Here is a 19,055-nt window from a genome sequence, read left to right on the forward strand (position 1 = left end):
CATGCCTTCGATACCAAGTGGCACACCTAAGTGAGATTGAGAGGTTGGCGTGCCACGCCTTCAACTTCAAGTGGCACGCCCAGTCTTTAGTTGCCTTTAGCTCCTTCTCTGGATTATTGTACCAGCGTGCCACACCATGCTGCTCAAGTGGCTTGCCCATGCATTTGTGCACTCTTCAAGCTTGGCATGCCACGCCTGGGTTTTCAAGTGGCACACCCAAGTGACTTCTTGGAGCTGGCATGCCACGCCTTCGACACCAAGTGGCACGCCATAGTGGAGGTTCTTCTTGGGATGGTGAGTTGGTGTGCCACGCCCCTTTGCTCAAGTGGCACACCCATAGTAGTTGATAGGTCAGGCGTGCCACGCCCAACCTGGCGTGCCACGCACCTTTTGTGTCCTCTATTTTGCTCTCTAGAATTTTGTACTAGTGTGCCACGCTCATATGCATGCTTGGACTTCTTCTCTGGACTTTAGTACTGGCGTGCCACGCCTAGCTCCTGGCATGCCACGCCAGTGCATTTTTGTGGCGTTTGCTCCAAATGGTACGCCAGTTTCACACGCCCAGCTTCTTGTTTGTCTTCTACCCATTTTTGATGCCTTTTTCACCTGAAATTCAGCACAACTCATCTCAAAGTAGTGTACCATAATATTCATCAAATAATGCATGAATTGTACTGATCAAATGAGATTTATGCTCTTTTATGGTCTTCTTTAAGCAAGAAAGAAGGGTAGATGATGTAAGTCATCAAACCTCCAAATGAGTGGTCTACAGCTTTCTTTGATTCATAATTCAGCCCTTCATAGAAAATATGAAGTTGCACCCACTCATTAAACATATCAGGGGGCATTTCCCTGTCAAATACTTGAATCTCTCCCAGGCTTCATAAATAGTCTCACCATCTTGCTGTCTGAATGTCTGCACTTTAGTCCTTAGCCTGTTAACTTTTTGTGGAGGGTAGAACCTTGTTAATAATCTATTCACCACATCCTCCCAGGTTGTCAAGCTTTTCTTGGGAAATGATTCTAGCCACTTTGATGCTTTATCCCTCAAAGAAAATGGAAACAGTAGCAATCTGTAGGTGTCAGGATGAACACCATTAGATTTAACTGTGTCACATATCCTTTGGAATTTACTGAGATGCTTATTAGGGTCTTCCTGGGCACTCCCTCCAAAAGAACAGTTGTTCTGTACTAGAGTTATGAGATGGGGCTTCAATTCGAAGTTATTAGCATTGATAGTTGGCTTTTGAATGCTGCTACCACAATTTCCTGGGTTTGGATTCATGTATGATCCCAGAACTCTCCTCTCTTGTCCAGCAGGGTTGACTCTACCTCTTCTAGCATGGTTATTCAACTCTCCTTCATGATGGTTTTCCATATCATCCTTTATGGTTATAACCAAATCTTCCTCCTCTTCTTCTGCACCAACAACCCTCTTTCCTCTTGCTTCCCTCCTTAATCTCAGGAAGGTTCTTTCTGGTACACTATCAAATAAGGTTGAGGCCTCTCTTCTGCCTGTCACATAATGAACAAGTATAAAAAGCAGCAAATGCAAAGCTTACTAAAATAGAGTATAGTTAGCTTGGCTAGAGCAATTTATCAAATGGTTGGTGGGTTAGCTTGCTGGAAAGTAAAAGAGAATGAAGAATTTAAAGAGAAACAACTAAAATTGTAGAAAAATTAAAATGAACAGCTGAAATTAAAACTTAATTAATCAAAAGAAAAAAAAGTGCTCAATCTAGTTATCTTCTAATTTAGTAATTGTCAATACAAAACCAATCCCCGGCAACGGCGCCATAAACTATCTCTCAACAATTTTCTTTCCGGCAAGTGCACTGGATTATCGTCAAGTAAAAACTCACTATAAAGTGAGGTCGAATCCCATAGGGATTTGGTTGGTTGATCAATGTTAATTAGAGAATTGTGTTAGTTGAGCGAAATCAGATTTTGTTGAGAATGCAGAAAGTGAAATTAGCGGAAGCTTAAATTGTAAGTAATTAAAAATGCAGATAATTAAATTGCAAGGAATTAAAGTGCAGAAGCTTAAATTGCAAGAAATTAAATGGGAATGGGGAATTAGCTTGAAGTTAAAGAAGCAGAATATAAAAGAATGGGTAAGATTAGAGTGGGGGAATAATTGGGTTCAGGAGATGTATAATTCTCCGGATCAAATTCATTTTCATCTCTTCTGCAATCAATGCATTCATTGATCTCCTTGGCAATCTTAAGTGATTGAATCCCAATTCCTTGGCTCACCAATCTCTCTAAGCATGAATAATTGCCCAATTCCTTGATTTAAGTGCTCATGAGAAGAGACGAAGTTTGGTCACTGATTATACTACACAAATTCATAGATCAAAGTGTTCGTAGGATTACATGTCACTATATGCATCCAAACTCCAATCTAATCCAATGTGAGAAAGCATTTCTAGCTTGATCTCCTCATTTCTCTTCCAAGGTTTCGAGAAGATCTAATTATGAATAGCTTCTTTCCTAAGATAACTATCCAATTGGATGAAGAACGAAAGCTTTTTTAGGAAAATCAAGAGAAAAGAAAGAAGAAGATGAATGAAAACTAATATTGATCCATTGAATTACACAGAGCTCCCTAACCCAATGAAAGGGCTTTAGATGTTCATAGCTCTCAAGATGGAAATTGCAATTGAAAGATATAGTCTCAAATTCAAATTGAACTAAAAATTCTCGATATGAAGTAAAAGTCCAAAAAAAAAATCAAAAAGGTCCTCTTTAACTTAAATTTCAAGCTATTTATACACTTTCTTCTATGGATCTTCATTCTCTGAATTTGGGCTCTTGGCATTGATGGAATTGGGTCGAAGATGGCTCCAATTGGTTTCCCTTGCTGTTGAGAAGAGATCTGTTTGAATTGCACATTCTGTTGCTTCAAGTTGGAGTCAACGTTTGATGGCCAACATTGACTCAAATGCCTTGCCTAAGAAAACCAGAAAACAAAATAAACTTTGCTTTTATTGGCGTGCGCGTGGTGCTTAAAAGTTAAACTTGCGCGTACGCGCCATAGACGCGAGCGCGCCGTTGTGCATTTTCAAAATCAAAATTTCAAATTCAAGATCGCGCATGTTGGCTTTCACGTTTGAGGTAGCGTTTGGGGTCCAACATTGCCTATCCACGCGTACGCATCAGCTGCGCATGCGCGTAGATTGTCAGAAATCTCCAACTGCGTGTACGTGTGTAGCACGCGTGTGCATCACTGCAATTTTTCAGAATCTCTAGAAAGCTCAATTCTTTACCACGTTGGGGGTAATGATGAGCGGATATTTTATACGCTTTTTAGTAATGTTTTCATATAGTTTTTAGTATGTTTTATTCACTTTTTGTTGCATTTTTATTAATTTTTATGCAAAAATTACATTTCTGGAATTTACTATGAGTTGATGCATTTTTCTGTAATTTCAGGTATTTTCTGGTTGAAATTGAGAGACCTGAGCGAAAATCTGATTCAGAGGCTGAAAAAGGACTGCAGATGCTGTTGGATTCTAACCCTCCTGTACTCAAAGTGTATTTTTTGGAGCTACAGAAACCCAATTGGCACGTTCTCAATTGCGTTGGAAATTAGACATCTTGAGCTTTCCAGCAATATATGATAGTCCATACTTTGCCCTAGATTTGATGGGCCAAACTTGCGTTTAGACGCCCACGAGAGACCCTTTTCTGGCGTAAAATGCCAGAACTGGCACCAAAGCTGGAGTTAAACGCCCAAACTGGCATCCAAGCTGGCGTTTAACTCCAAAAATGGCACATGCATCTGAAACCTAGGAAGCTAAGCCCAAACACTCACCAAGTGGGCCCCTGAAGTGGATTTCTGCACTCTCTGCATCTAGTTACTCATTTTCTGTAAACCTAGGTTACTAGTTTAGTATAAAAACTACTTTTAGAGATTTATTTTGTAACTTACGACATTTTTGACAAATCCTATTGTATCTTCTACAGTATGAACCTCTAAACCCCATAGGTGGGGGTGAGGAGCTCTGCTGTATTTGCATGGATTAATGAAATTACTGTTGTTTTCTATTCAATCACATTTGTTTCTATTCTAAGATACTCACTCGTATTTCAACATGGAGAATGTGATGATCTGTGACACTCACCATTATTCTCTAACTTATGAACGCGTGCCATATAACCACTTCCGTTCTACATGAGCTCAACGTAGTCATTGGGCGACAGCTTGAGTGTGTATCTCTTGGGTTTCTAATCCACGAGTTTGACCTGCATCTCCTGACAATAGAGCACTCAAAATCGTGAGATTTGAACCTTCATGGTAGAGGCTAGAATTAATTGGCAGCATTCCTGAGATCCGAAAAGTCTAAACCTTGTATGTGGTATTCCGAGTAGGATCTGGGATGGGATGACTGTGACGAGCTTCAAACTCGCGAATGTTGGGCGCAGTGATAGTGTGCAAAAGGATAAATGTATCCTATTCCGACACAAGTGAGAACTGACAGATGATTAGCCATGCGGGAAACCATAGAGGACATATTTTCACTGAGAGGATGGATGGTAGCAATTGACAACGGTGATCCACCAACATACAGCCTGCCAGGGAAGGGACATGCGTTTTTTGGAAGAAGAAGATAGTAGGAAAGCAGAAATTCAGAAGGCAGAGCAACTCCGAAATCCCAACCTGCTCTCTATTATTTAATAACAAGTACCATTCTTTTCATGCTCTTTTACTTTTCACAAACAAAATCCTTTTTATTATTAATCTCCTGACTAAGAATTACAAGATAACCATAGCTTGCTTCAAGCCGGCAATCTCCGTGTGATCGACCCTTACTCACGTAAGGTATTACTTGGACGACCCAGTGCACTTGCTATTTAGTTGCGCGGAGTTGCAAAAGTGTGATTGCAATTTCGTGCACCAAGTTTTTGGCGCCGTTGCCGGGGATTGTTTGAGTTTGAACAACTGATGGTTCATCCTGTTACTTAGATTAGGAAAAATTTTATCTTTTTTTTTATTTAGAGTCACTAGAGTTGCATCTTCTATTTTTTCTTTTCAAAAATCTTTCAAAAATCCTATTTTTCTTTATTAATTTTTTATTTTTCTTTGAGTTTAGTTTCATGTTTTAAGTTTGGTGTGATTTGCATGTTTTTAGTTGTCCTTCATATTTTTAATTATATGTTCTTAGTTCTTTCTTGATCTTCAAATTGTTCTTGTTTGGTATCTTTTGTTGCTTGTTATCATATACATTTTCGAATTATCAGTGTCCAAAGTATAAAAACTTTTAAGTTTGCTGTCTTATGTGTTTTTGTTTTCTTAAAAATTTTCAAAATTTGTTCTTGGTCAACATCTTGATCTTCAAAGTGTTCTTGGTGTTCATCTTGACATTCAGATTTTTCTTGTTCGTTTTCTTTGTTTTGATCTAAAAATTCTATGTTTGGTGTTATTTTATTGTTTTTCTCTTTCCTCATTAAATTCAAAAATATATATTCCTTTATTTACTCATTATTTTCGAATCCCTTGGGTTGACTTGGTCAAAATTTTAAAATTCATATCTTTTTCAAATCATATCTTTTTTTTTTAAAAAAATTTCTAAAATCATATGTTTTACAAAACTTCCTAACCACCTTCTCTCTCTTCATTTTTTCGAAAATCCTCATAAAAATTTTCCAAATCTTTTTAAATAATTAATTATTTTAATTTCCAATTTTTATTATTTATTTTGGTCCGAAAAATATATATATATATATTTTAAAAAAAATTTATTCACAACTCACATCACCTCCCTTTCTCCATCATTGACCTAAGTGGAACTGAACAGTCCAGAAGGACTCTGGGGTCACATAGTAACCCCACTACTGCTTCATATGAGGGTAGTATCTGGATATCCCCCATTAGAACCAGTAATTTTGAGCTAAATCCCCAGCTCATTATCATGGTGCAGCAAAATTGCCAGTATTCCAGTCTTCCACAGGAAGAACCTACTGAGTTTCTAGCACAGTTCTTACAGATTGCTGACACGGTATGTGATAAGGAAGTAGATCAGGATGTCTACAGATTATTACTGTTTCCATTTGCTGTAAAAGATCAAGCCAAAAGGTGGTTAAATAACCAACCTACAACAAGCATAAAAACATGAAAACAGTTATCAGAAAATTCCTAAATCAATATTTCCCTCCAAAAAGGATGACATAGTTAAGGCTAGACATCCAAGGCTTTAAACAAGAGGATAATGAATCCCTTTATGACGCCTGGGAGAGGTACAGAGAGATGCTAAGGAAATGCCCCTCTGAAATATTTTCAGAATGGGTGCAGTTAGACATCTTCTACTATGGGCTTACAGAAAAGGCCCAGATATCTCTAGACCACTCAACTGGTGGATCTATACACAAGAGAAAAACAATTGAAGAGGCTCAAGAGCTCATAGTTATGGTTGCTAGAAATCAGCATCTGTACTTAAGAAGTGAGTCCTCCATGAAAGAAGAGGCTAAGGCAGTATCCACTGAATTTAGTCCTCCAGAACAAGTTGCTAAACTCAATCAACAACTCCAGTTTAATGAGTTAGAGGAGTTCAGACTCAATGCTTTCGAAAATGCCAAAATTTACAAGGAGAAAGCAAAAAGGTGGCATGACAGAAAGCTATCATCTAGAGTCTTTGAGCTAGGTCAGAAGGTTCTGCTATTCAACTCTAGGCTAAGATTGTTCCCTGGGAAACTAAAATCTAGGTGGAAGGGACCATATGTGATTACAAGTGTGTCATCATATGGATATGTAGAGCTTCAAGATATTGACTCTGACAAAAAGTTCATTGTTAATGGGCAAAAAGTCAAACATTATCTTGAAGGCAATGTTAAGCATGAATGCTCAAAGCTGAGACTAGATTAAAGCTCAGTAAAGTCCAGCTAAAGATAGTAAAGAAGCGCTTGATAAGAGGCAACCCAGCCATCAGCATAAATTAGATGTTTATCCCAATTATGTGAGTCATCTTGTTTTTCTATTCATGTTTGTCTATACATTTCAGTAAATAATTCAGAAAAATGAAGGTTCAAAATATAAAGCAGAGGAATCATAGAGAAAAAAGGCTCACTGGTGTAAAACTGCGAGTAAATAGGCATTTTGGGCGTTAAACGCCAAAATGGGCACCATTCTGGGCGTTTAACGCCAGTAAAGGTACCATTCTGGGCGTTAAATGCCAGAATGGGTAGCATTTTGGGCGTTTAACGCCAGAATAGGCAGCGTCCTGGGCGTTCAGAAAAATGCCCAGTGACAAAGGATTTCTGGCGTTTAACACCAGCCAGGGTACCTGACTGGGCGTTAAATGCCCAGATTGGCCAGCAGATGGGCGTTAAACGCCAGAATGGATACCATTCTGGGCGTTTAATGCTAGAACAGCAGGGGGAGGGGAATTTTTTTTTTCAATTCAATTTTTTTCAAATTTTCATGTTTTAATTCATAATTTTCTGCATAAACATGTCACAAATATTCAGCTTTAAATTTCAATTTTCAAAAATTAATGATTCTATAAATTCTTTTTAAATTCTTTTTCGATTCTATTTCAAAAACAATTTTAAACCTCATTTTTTTCAATTTCCTTCCAAACCTTTTCTTCATCCACCTTATCTTTTATTTCTTAGTTGCATCAACAAAAAATTCTGATTTCAATTCCTCATATCTTTTTCACATCTTTCAAAATTTTAAAATCCTATCTTTTTCGTATCATATTTATCTTTTACCAATCATATCTTTCTATCATATCTTTTTCAAAAAATTTCGAAACCCACACCCTCCCTTTTAAATCCCATTCGGTCATCCCCCTTCATTCACCATTCAAATCCTTCTCTCCTTCTATCACTCTTCTTTCCTTTCTTTTGCTTGAGGACGAGCAAACCTCTAATTTTGGGGTATTTTTCCATGATCACTGAGCTAAAACTCACCAAGATCATGGACTCTAAAGGAAAATAAACCATTCCAAGAGGCAAGAAAGAGAACAATCCAAAACCTTGGATGCATGAGAGGTTTTGCACCAAAGAACATGCAGACCATTACGTCAAAATCACGTGCAGAAGATCAGTGATCCCGGAAGTTAAATTCGATCTGAAAGAAGACGAATATCCGGAGATCCAAGAGCAGATTTGAAACAGAGGCTGGGAAATCCTAGCCAATCCTGAGATGAAAGTGGGAAGAAACATGGTCCACGAATTCTATGCAAATCTGTGGCTAATAGATAAGCAAAGAATAGAGGGAACTGCCTTCCACACCTTTCAGACTATGGTCAGGGGAAAGATTATTTACTTTCACCTTGACAAAGTAAGAGAAGTCCGCAAACTTCCTCAACTGCAAGATGATCTAGAATCCTTTAATAGGAGAATGGCTAAAGATAAAAAGCTGGATCAAGTTCTAGAGGACATATGCCTCCCTGGAACCATGTGGATAACTGACGTTGGGATTTTTGCTAGTATAGAATTTTATAAAAATAGTCGCGTTGTAGATATAGTTTCTAAACCAACAAAAGTCCCTTCGTGCAAAAGTTTTGGTTGTTACAAGTAACAAACCCCTTTTAAAATTGATAACCGAGTATTTAAACCTCGGGTCGTCTTCTCAAGGAATTGCAGGGAGGTATGTTCTTATTATTGGTTATGAAAAAGGTAAAATATGGGTTATGGAAGTAAGGTGGGAATATGTTATATGACAAGTAAAATAAAATAATAATAACTGTAAAATAAACCTTTGGCAAGGTACAAGAACTAGAAGTCCTATCCTAGTTATCCTTATCAATTGTGATGAGAATTGGATTTTTCTTCCACTTTGTTAACCTCTAACTATGAAGGTAAGTTAAGTGGATGAATTCCAATTTTCAATTAACAATGAGTTTGATAACTCAAGAGTCACCAGTTATTTAACCAAAGCCAAAAGGAAAACTATCTACTCGAATGAAAATAATTTGGATAAGTACTGATGAGCGGATATTTTATACGCTTTTTGGGGATAATTTCATGTAGATTTTAGCATGTTTTAATTAGTTTTTAGTAGAATATTATTAGTTTTTAGGAAAAAATCATATTTCTGGACTTTACTATGAGTTTGTGTGTTTTTCTGTGATTTCAGGTATTTTCTGGCTGAAATTGAGGGAGCTGAGCAAAAATCTGAGTGAGGCTGAAAAAGGACTGCCGATGCTGTTGGATCCTGACCTCCCTGCACTCGAAATGGATTTTTTGGAGCTATAGGAGTTCAATTGACGCGCTCTCAATTGGGTTGGAAAGTAGACATCCAGGGCTTTCCAGCAATATATAATAGTTCATACTTTGCGCGAAGATGGACGACGTAAACTGGCGTTCAACGCCAGTTCCATGTTGCAGTCTGGCGTCCAGCGCCAGAAACAAGTTACAAGTTGGAGTTCAACGCCAGAAACAGGTTACAACCTAGCGTTGAACGCCCAAAACAGCCCAGGCACGTGAGAAGCTTAAGTCTCAGCCCCAGCACATACCAAGTGGGCCCCAAAATTGGATTTCTGCACTATCTATCATAGTTTACTCATTTTCTGTAAACCTAGGTTATTAGTTTTCTATTTAAACAACTTTTAGAGACTTATTTTGTATCTCATGACATTTTTCAGATCTGAATTTTATACACTTTGACGGCATGAGTCTCTAAACTCCATTGTTGGGGGTGAGGAGCTCTGCAGCGTCTCAATGAATTAATGCAATTGTTTCTATTTCTCCATTCAAACGTGTGTGTGTTCCTATCTAAGATGTTCATATGTGCTTAATTGTGAAGGAGGTGATGATCCGTGACACTCATCACCTTCCTCAATCCATGAACGTGTACCTGACAAACACTTCCGTTCTACATCAGATTGAATGAGCATCTCTTAGCTTCCTTAATTAGAATCTTCGTGGTATAAGCTAGAACTGATGGCGGCCACTCTTGAGGATCCGGAAAGTCTAAACCTTGTCTGTGGTATTCCGAGTAGGATTCAAGGATTGAATGGCTGTGACGAGCTTCAAACTCACGATTGCTGGGCGTGATGACAAACGCAAAAGGATCAATGGATCCTATTCCAACATGATCGAGAACCAACAGCTGATTAGCCGTGCTGTGACAGAGCATCTGGACTATTTTCACTGAGAGGATGGGAAGTAGCCACTGACAATGGTGACACCCTACATACAGCCTGCCATGGATGGAACTTTACAAACAATTGAGTTGAATATTACATTGCAGAAATTCAGAGGACAAAGCATCTCCAAAACTCCAACATATTCTCCAGTAATAAAGTAACAATTACTTATTCCAAACACTTTTACTTCTTACAATTAAATCCAAATAACCTTATTGGCATCCTGACTAAGATTAATAAAATAAACATAGCTTGCTTCAAACCAATAATCTCCGTGGGATCGACCCTTACTCACGTAAGGTATTACTTGGACGACCCAGTGCACTTGCTGGTTAGTTGTATGGATTGCAAATTCGTGCACCAAGTTTTTGGCGCCGTTGCCGGGGATTATTCGAGTTTGAACAACTAAAGGTTTATTTTGTTGCTTAGATTAGGAATAATTTATTTTTGTTATTATAGGGTCATTAAATTTTGAGTCCTTTATTCCTTTTTCAAAAAATTTTTTCAAAATTTTTATTTTTCTTTATCAATTTCTAATTTTTTTCGTGAGTTTAGTGTCTTGTTCTATGTTTGGTGTCAACTGCATATTTTATATTTTTCTTTAAAATTTTCATATTAGTGTTCTTTGTTCTTCCTTGATCTTCAAGTTGTTCTTGTTTATTTTTCTTGTTGATCTTTAATTTTTCTTGTTCTGTGTCTTTTCTTGTTTCACTTGTGTTCTTTTTAAAGCATTAATCTTCCAAAAGGAATATACCTATTTAGAACAAGTGTTACATTTACTCCCAATTGGCTAGAGCATTGGTCTATTTTCTTGGCAATTGGGCATCTTCTTTTTAAAATCTTTTTTTCAAAAATAATTTTTCTTGATTTAATCTTGTGCCAAACTTTAAGTTTGGTGTTTTCTTGTTGATCTTTCTTTAATTTTCAAAAATTTATCTTGGTTTTATAAAAATTTTAAGTTTGGTGTTCTCTCTTTTGTTCTTGGTATTCTTGTGAATCTTCAAGGTGTTCTTGATTCTTTCTTGTGTTTTGATCTTAAAATTTTTAAGTTTGGTGTTCCTTGGTGTTTTCCCTCCAAAATTTTCAAAAATAAGGAGCATTAGATCTAAAAATTTTAAGTCTTGTGTCTTTTGTGTGTTTTTCTCTTTCATCATAAAATTCAAAATTCAAAAAAAATATCTTTTTCAAAAATATCCTAACCAATTTCTCTCCCCTCAAATTTTCGAAAATCTTCATAAAAGTTTTCAAATTTTTAATTTTTAATTTTCTTTCTTTATTTATTTTATTTTTATTTCGATTTTTAATTTATTTTATTTTATTCTTTCGAAAATAAATTTTCTTTATATAATAAATTAAATAAAATAGACAATATCAACATCTATACCATCTCCTTTGCTCCATCATGGAACTAAGTGGAAATGCACAGTCCAGGAGGACTCTGGGGTCATATGCTAACCCCACTACTGCTTCATATGGGAGTAGTATCTGTATACCCTCCATTGGAGTTAGTAGCTTTGAGTTGAATCCTCAGCTCATTATCATGGTGCAACAAAGCTGCCAGTATTCCAGTATTCCACATGAAGAACCTACAGAGTTTCTGGCACAATTTTTGCAAATTGCTGACACAGTGCATGATAAGGAAATAGATCAAGATGTCTACAGATTATTACTGTTTCCATTTGCTGTAAAAGATCAAGCTAAGAGGTTGTTAAATAACTGGTGCACGAAATTGTGATCACTACTTTGTCCATATTCAAATAATCCCCGGTAATGGCTCCAAAGACTTGGTGCTCAATACCATGGCATAAACACAACTTCGCACAACTAACCAGCAAGTGCACTGGGTCGTCCAAGTAATACCTTACGTGAGTAAGGGTCGATCCCACGGAGATTGTTGCTATGAAGCAAGCTATGGTCACCTTGTAAATCTCAGTCAGGCAAACTCAAATGTATATGGTGATGAACGAAAATAACATAAAAGATAAAGATAGAGATACTTATGTAATCCATTGGTAGGAACTTCAGATAAGCGCATGAAGATGCCTTCCCTTCCGTCTCTCTGCTTTCCTACTGTCTTCATCCAATCCTTCTTACTCCTTTCCATGGCAAGCTTTTGCAAGGGTTTCACCGTTGTCAGTGGTTACCTCCCATCCTCTCATTGGAAATGTTCAACGCACCCTGTCACGGCACGGCTATCCATCTGTCGGTTCTCAATCAGGCCGGAATAGAATCCAGTGATTCTTTTGCGTCTGTCACTAACGCCCCGCCCTCAGGAGTTTGAAGCACGTCACAGTCATTCAATCATTGAATCCTACTCAGAATACCACAGACAAGGTTAGACCTTCCGGATTCTCTTGAATGCCGCCATCAGTTCTTGCCTATACCACGAAGACTCTGATCTCACGGAATGGCTGGCTCGTTTGTCAGGCGAGCACTCGGTTGTCAGGCGATCAACCATGCATCGTGTTATCAGGAATCCAAGAGATATTCACTAGAGCTTTGATTGCTTGTAGAACAAGAATGGTTGTCAGTCACCTTGTTCATGAGTGAGAATGATGATGAGTGTCACGGATCATCACATTCATCAAGTTGAAGAACAAGTGATATCTTGGACAAAGAACAAGCGGAATTGAATAGAAGAACAATAGTAATTGCATTAATACTCGAGGTACAGCAGAGCTCCACCCTTAATCTATGGTGTGTAGAAACTCCACCGTTGAAAATACATAAGCATAAGGTCTAGGCATGGCCGAATGGCCAGCCTCCCAATGATCTAAGATAGCATAAAATTCAAAGATAGCTACCCAGATATATCTCAATACAATAGTAAAAGGTCCTACTTATAGAAAACTAGTAGCCTAGGGTGTACAGAGATGAGTAAATGACATAAAAATCCACTTCCGGGCCCACTTGGTGTGTGCTTGGGCTGAGCAATGAAGCATTTTCGTGTAGAGACTCTTCTTGGAGTTAAACGCCAGCTTTTATGCCAGTTTGGGCGTTTAACTCCCATTTGGGTGCCAGTTCCGGCGTTTAACGCTGGAATTTCTTGAGGTGACTTTGAACGCCGGTTTGGGCCATCAAATCTTGGGCAAAGTATGGACTATCATATATTGCTGGAAAGCCCAGGATGTCTACTTTCCAACGCCGTTGAGAGCGCGCCAATTGGGCTTCTGTAGCTCCAGAAAATCCACTTCGAGTGCAGGGAGGTCAGAATCCAACAGCATCTGCAGTCCTTTTGAGTCTCTGGATAAGATTTTTGCTCAGATCCCTCAATTTCAGCCAGAAAATACCTGAAATCACAGAAAAACACACAAACTCATAGTAAAGTCCAGAAAAGTGAATTTTAACTAAATACTAACAAAAATATACTAAAAACTAACTAGATCATACTAAAAACATACTAAAAACAATGCCAAAAAGCGTACAAATTATCCGCTCATCACAACACCAAACTTAAATTGTTGCTTGTCCCCAAGCAACTGAAGATCAAATAAGATAAAAAGAAGAGAATATGCAATGAACTCCAAAAACATCTATGAAGATCAGTATTAATTAGATGAGCGGGGCTTTTAGCTTTTTGCCTCTAAATAGTTTTGGCATCTCACTCTATCCTTTGAAATTCAGAATGATTGGCTTCTTTAGGAACTCAGAATCCAGATAGTGTTATTGATTCTCCTAGTTAAGTATGATGATTCTTGAACACAGCTACTTATTGAGTCTTGGCCGTGGCCCAAAGCACTCTGTCTTCCAGTATTACCACCGGATACATACATGCCACAGACACATAATTGGGTGAACCTTTTCAGATTGTGACTCAGCTTTGCTAAAGTCCCCAATTAGAGGTGTCCAGGGTTCTTAAGCACACTCTTTTTGCCTTGGATCACACTTTATTTCTTTCTTTTTCTTTCTTTTTCTCTTTCTCCCTTTTTTTTTTCGTTTTTCTCCTTCTTTTTTCTCTTTTTTTTTTGTATTCACTGCTTTTTCTTGCTTCAAGAATCATTTTTAATGATTTTTCAGATCATCAGTAACATGTCTCCTTTTTCATCATTCTTTCAAGAGCCAACATTCATGAACCACAAATTCAAAAGACATATGCACTGTTCATGCATACATTCAGAGAACAAAAGTAATGCCACCACATCAAAATAATTAAACTGCTATAAAATTCAAAATTCATGCAATTCTTTCCTTTTTAATTTAAGCACGTTTTTATTCAAGAAAGGTGATGGATTCATAGGACATTCATAACTTTAAGGCATAGACACTAAGACACTAATGATCACAAGACACAAACATAGATAAACATAAGCATAAAATTCGAAAAACAAGAAAACAAAGAACAAGGAGATTAAAGAACGGGTCCACCTTAGTGATGGCGGCTCTTTCTTCCTCTTGAAGGTCCTATAGAGTGCTTGAGCTCCTCAATGTCTCTTCCTTGTCTTTGTTGCTCCTCTCTCATGATTCTTTGATCTTCTCAAATTTCATGGAGGAGAATGGAGTGTTCTTGATGCTCCACCCTTAGTTGTCCCATGTTGGAACTCAATTCTCCTAGGGAGGTGTTTACTTGCTCCCAATAGTCTTGTGGAGGAAAGTGCATCCCTTGAGGCATCTCAGGGATCTCTTGATGAGAGGGGTCTCTTGTGTGCTCCATCCTTTTCTTGGTGATGGGCTTGTCCTCATCAATGGGGGTATCTCCTTCTATGTCAACTCCAACTGAATAACAGAGGTGACAAATGAGATGAGGAAAGGCTAGCCTTGCCAAGGTGGAAGACTTGTCCGCCACTTTATAGAGTTCTTGGGCTATAACCTCATGAACTTCCACTTCTTCTCCAATCATGATGCTATGAATCATGATGGCCCGGTCTAGAGTAACTTCGGACCGGTTGCTAGTGGGAATGATTGAGCGTTGAATGAACTCCAACCATCCTCTAGCCACGGGTTTGAGGTCATGCCTTCTCAATTGAACCGGCTTGCCTCTTGAATCTCTCTTCCATTGTGCGCCCTCTTCACATATGACTGTGAGGACTTGGTCCAACCTTTGATCAAAGTTGACCCTTCTTGTGTAAGGATGTTCATCTCCTTGCATCATGGGCAAGTTGAATGCTACCCTCACACTTTCCGGACTGAAATCCAAGTAATTCCCCCGAACCATAGTAAGATAATTCTTTGGATCCGGGTTCATACTTTGACCATGGTTCTTTGTGATACATGCATTAGCATAGAACTCTTGAACCATCAAGATTCCAACTTGTTGAATGGGGTTGGTAAGTACTTCCCAACCTCTTCTTCGGATCTCATGGCGGATCTCCGGATATTCACCCTTTTTGAGTGAAAAGGGGACTTCGGGGATCACCTTCTTCAAGGCCACAACTTCATAGAAGTGGTCTTGATGCACCCTTAAGATGAACCTATCCATCTCCCATGACTCGGAGGTGGAAGCTTTTGCCTTCCCTTTCCTCTTTCTAGAGGTTTCTCCGGCCTTGGATGCCATAAATGGTTATGGAAAACGAAAAAGCAACGCTTTTACCACACCAAACTTAAAAGGTTTGCTCGTCCTCGAGCAAAAGAAGAAAGAAGAGAGTAGAAGAAGAAGAAATGAGGGAGAAGGGAGATGGTGGTTAATTCGGCCAAAGAAGGGGAGAAGTGGTGTTCGGCCATTATGGGTGGGTTTGGGAGGGAAAGTGGTTTGAATTTGAAGGGTGAGGTTGGTGGGGTTTTATGAAGGATGGATGTGAGTGGTGAAGAGAAAGATGGGATTTGATAGGTGAAGGGTTTTTGGGGAAGAGGTATTGAGGTGATTGGTGAATGGGGGAAGAAGGGAGAGGGTGGTGGTGGGGTTGGTGAGGGTCCTGTGGGGTCCACAGATCCTGTGGTGTCAAGGAAAAGTCATCCCTGCACCAAATGTTGCTCAAAATCACGTTTTGAGCCATTTCTGGCGTTAAACGCCGGGCTGGTGCCCATTCCTGGCGTTTAACGCCAGGTTCTTACCCTTTCCTGGCGTTTAACGCCAGTCTGGTGCCCCTTTCTGGCGTTAAACGCCCAGAATGGTGCCAGACTGGGCGTTAAACGCCCAACTGCTAGGCTTACTGGCGTTTGAACGCCAGCAACATCTTCCTCCAGGGTGTGCTGATTTTCTTCCTGTTTTTCATTTTGTTTTTGCTTTTTTTCATTGATTTTGTGACTTCTTATGATCATCACCCTACAAAAAAGATAAAATAACAAAAGGAAATGGTTAATTATAAAACATTGGGTTGCCTCCCAACAAGCGCTTCTTTAATGTCATTAGCTTGACAGATGGCTCTCATGGAGCCTCATAGATACTCAGAGCAATGTTGAAACCTCCCAACACCAAACTTAGAGTTTGAATGTGGGGGTTCAACACCAAACTTAGAGTTTGGTTGTGGCCTCCCAACACCAAACTTAGAGTTTGACTGTGGGGGCTCTATTTGTCTCTGATTTGAGGGAAGCTCTTCAAGCTTCTTCTCCATGATGACAGAGGGATATCCTTGAGCCTTAAACACCAAGGATTCTTCATTCACTTGAATGATCAGTTCACCTCTATCAACATCAATCACAGCCTTTGTTGTGGCTAGGAGGGGTCTGCCAAGGATGATGGATTCATCCATGCACCTCCCAGTCTCTAGGACTATGAAATCAGTAGGGATGTAATGGTCTTCAACTTTTACCAAAACATTCTCTATAAGTCCATGAGCTTGTTTTCTTGAGTTGTCTGTCATCTCTAGTGAGATACTTGCAGCTTGTACCTCAAAGATCCCTAGCTTCTCCATTACAGAGAGGGGCATGAGGTTTACACTTGACCCTAAGTCACACAAGGCCTTCTTGAAGGTCATGGTGCCTATGGTACAAGGTATGGAAAACTTCCCAGGATCTTGTCTCTTTTGAGGTAATTTCTGCCTAGACAAGTCATCCAGTTCTTTGGTGAGCAAAGGGGGTTCATCCTCCCAAGTCTCATTTCCAAATAACTTGTCATTTAGCTTCATGATTGCTCCAAGGTATTTAGCAACTTGCTCTTCAGTGATATACTCATCCTCTTCAGAGAAGAATACTCATCAGAGCTCATGAATGGCAGAAGTAAGTCCAATGGAATCTCTATGGTCTCATTTTGAGCCTCAGATTCCCATGGTTCCTCATTGAGGAACTCAGAGGAGATTGGTGCACGCCCATTGAGGTCTTCCTCAGTGGCGTCCTCCTCCTCTCTTTCCTCTCCACATTCGGCCATGTTTATGGCTTTGCACTCTCCTTTTGGATTTTCTTCTGTATTACTTGGGAGAGTGCTAGGAGGGAGTTCAGTAATTTTCTTGCTCAGCTGACCCACTTGTCCTTCCAAATTCCTAATGGAGGACCTTGTTTCAGTCATGAAACTTTGAGTGGTCTTTATTAGATCAGAGACCATTGTTGCTAAGTCAGAAGTATTCTGCTTAGAACTCTCTGTCTGTTGCTGAGAAGATGATGGAAAAGGCTTGCCATTGCTAAACCTGTTTCTTCCACCATTATTGTTATTGAAACCTTGTTGAGGTCTTTCTTGATTCTTCCATGAGAAATTTGGGTGATTTCTCCATGAAGAATTGTAGGTGTTTCCATAGGGTTCTCCTAGGTAATTCACCTCTTCCATTGAAGGGTTCTCAGGATCATAAGCTTCTTCCTTAGATGAAGCTTCCTTAGCACTGCCAGGTGTATTTTGCATTCCAGACAGACTTTGAGAAATCAAATTGACTTGTTGAGTCAATATTTTGTTCTGAGCCAATATGGCATTCAGAGTATCAATCTCAAGAACTCCTTTCTTCTGACTTGTCCCATTGTTCACAGGATTCCTTTCAGAAGTGTACATGAATTGGTTATTTGCAACCATCTCAATTAGTTCTTGAGCCTCTGTAGGCGTCTTCTTCAGATGAAGAGATCCTCCAGCAGAGCTATCCAAAGACATCTTGGATAGTTCAGAGAGACCATCATAGAAAATACCTATGATGCTCCATTCAGAAAGCATGTCAGATGGACATTTTCTGATCAATTGTTTGTATCTTTCCCAAGCTTCATAGAGGGATTCTCCATCCTTCTGTCTGAAGGTCTGGACTTCCACTCTAAGCTTACTCCATTTTTTAGGTGGAAAGAACTTTGCCAAGAAGGCATTGACTAGCTTTTCCCAAGAGTCCAAGCTATCTTTAGGTTGTGAGTCCAACCATATTCTAGCTCTGTCTCTTATAGCAAAAGGGAATAGCATCAGTCTGTATACCTCAGGGTCAACCCCATTAGTCTTGACTGTGTCACAGATTTGCAAGAACTCAACTAAAAACTGATGAGGATCTTCCATTGGAAGTCCATGGAATTTGCAATTCTGTTGCATTAGAGAAACTAATTGAGGCTTAAGCTCAAAGTTGTTTGCTCCAATGGCAGGGATAGAGATGCTTCTCCCATAGAAGTCGGGAGTAGGTGCAGTAAAGTCACCCAGCACCTTCCTTGCATTGTTTGCATTGTTGTTGTTTTCGGCTGCCATGTGTTCTTCTTCTTTGAAGAATTCGGTCAGGTCCCCTAAAGAGAGTTGTGCTTTAGCTTCTCTTAGCTTTCTCTTCAAGGTCCTTTCAGGTTCAGGGTCAGCTTCAACAAGAATGCCTTTGTCTCTGCTCCTGCTCATATGAAAGAGAAGAGAAAAAGAAAATGTGGAATCCTCTATGTCACAGTATAGAGATTCCTTGAGGTGTCAGAGGAAAAGAAAAATAGAAGAAAAGAAGATAGAAGAATTCGAACTTGATTAGATAGAGTTTGAATTGTGCATTAAGAAGGAGTAGTACTCCATAAATAGAAGGATGTGGGAAGGAGGGAAGAGAATTTTCGAAAATTCAATTAAAAAGATTTTAAAAACATTTTGAAAAATTGATTGATAATTTTCGAAAATTGAAAGTGGAAAAGAAATCAAGTGATTTTTGAAAAAAGATTTTGAAA

At 39.0% G+C, this 19,055-nt stretch overlaps 2 non-coding genes across 2 annotated transcripts; both read left to right on the forward strand.

Moving 5' to 3' along the window:
- Positions 1-830: 830 nt before the first annotated feature.
- Positions 831-937, forward strand: LOC130984484 (small nucleolar RNA R71). Its single transcript, XR_009088419.1, has one exon. It is a non-coding gene; the product is annotated as a small nucleolar RNA R71 (small nucleolar RNA).
- A 17,163-nt stretch (positions 938-18,100) lies between these two features.
- LOC130983818 (small nucleolar RNA R71) lies at positions 18,101-18,204 on the forward strand. The gene has a single exon (XR_009087792.1). It is a non-coding gene; the product is annotated as a small nucleolar RNA R71 (small nucleolar RNA).
- The last annotated feature ends 851 nt before the right edge of the window (positions 18,205-19,055 follow it).

Source organism: Arachis stenosperma, chromosome 5 (genome assembly GCF_014773155.1).
Source record: "Arachis stenosperma cultivar V10309 chromosome 5, arast.V10309.gnm1.PFL2, whole genome shotgun sequence".
NCBI lineage: Eukaryota > Viridiplantae > Streptophyta > Magnoliopsida > Fabales > Fabaceae > Arachis > Arachis stenosperma.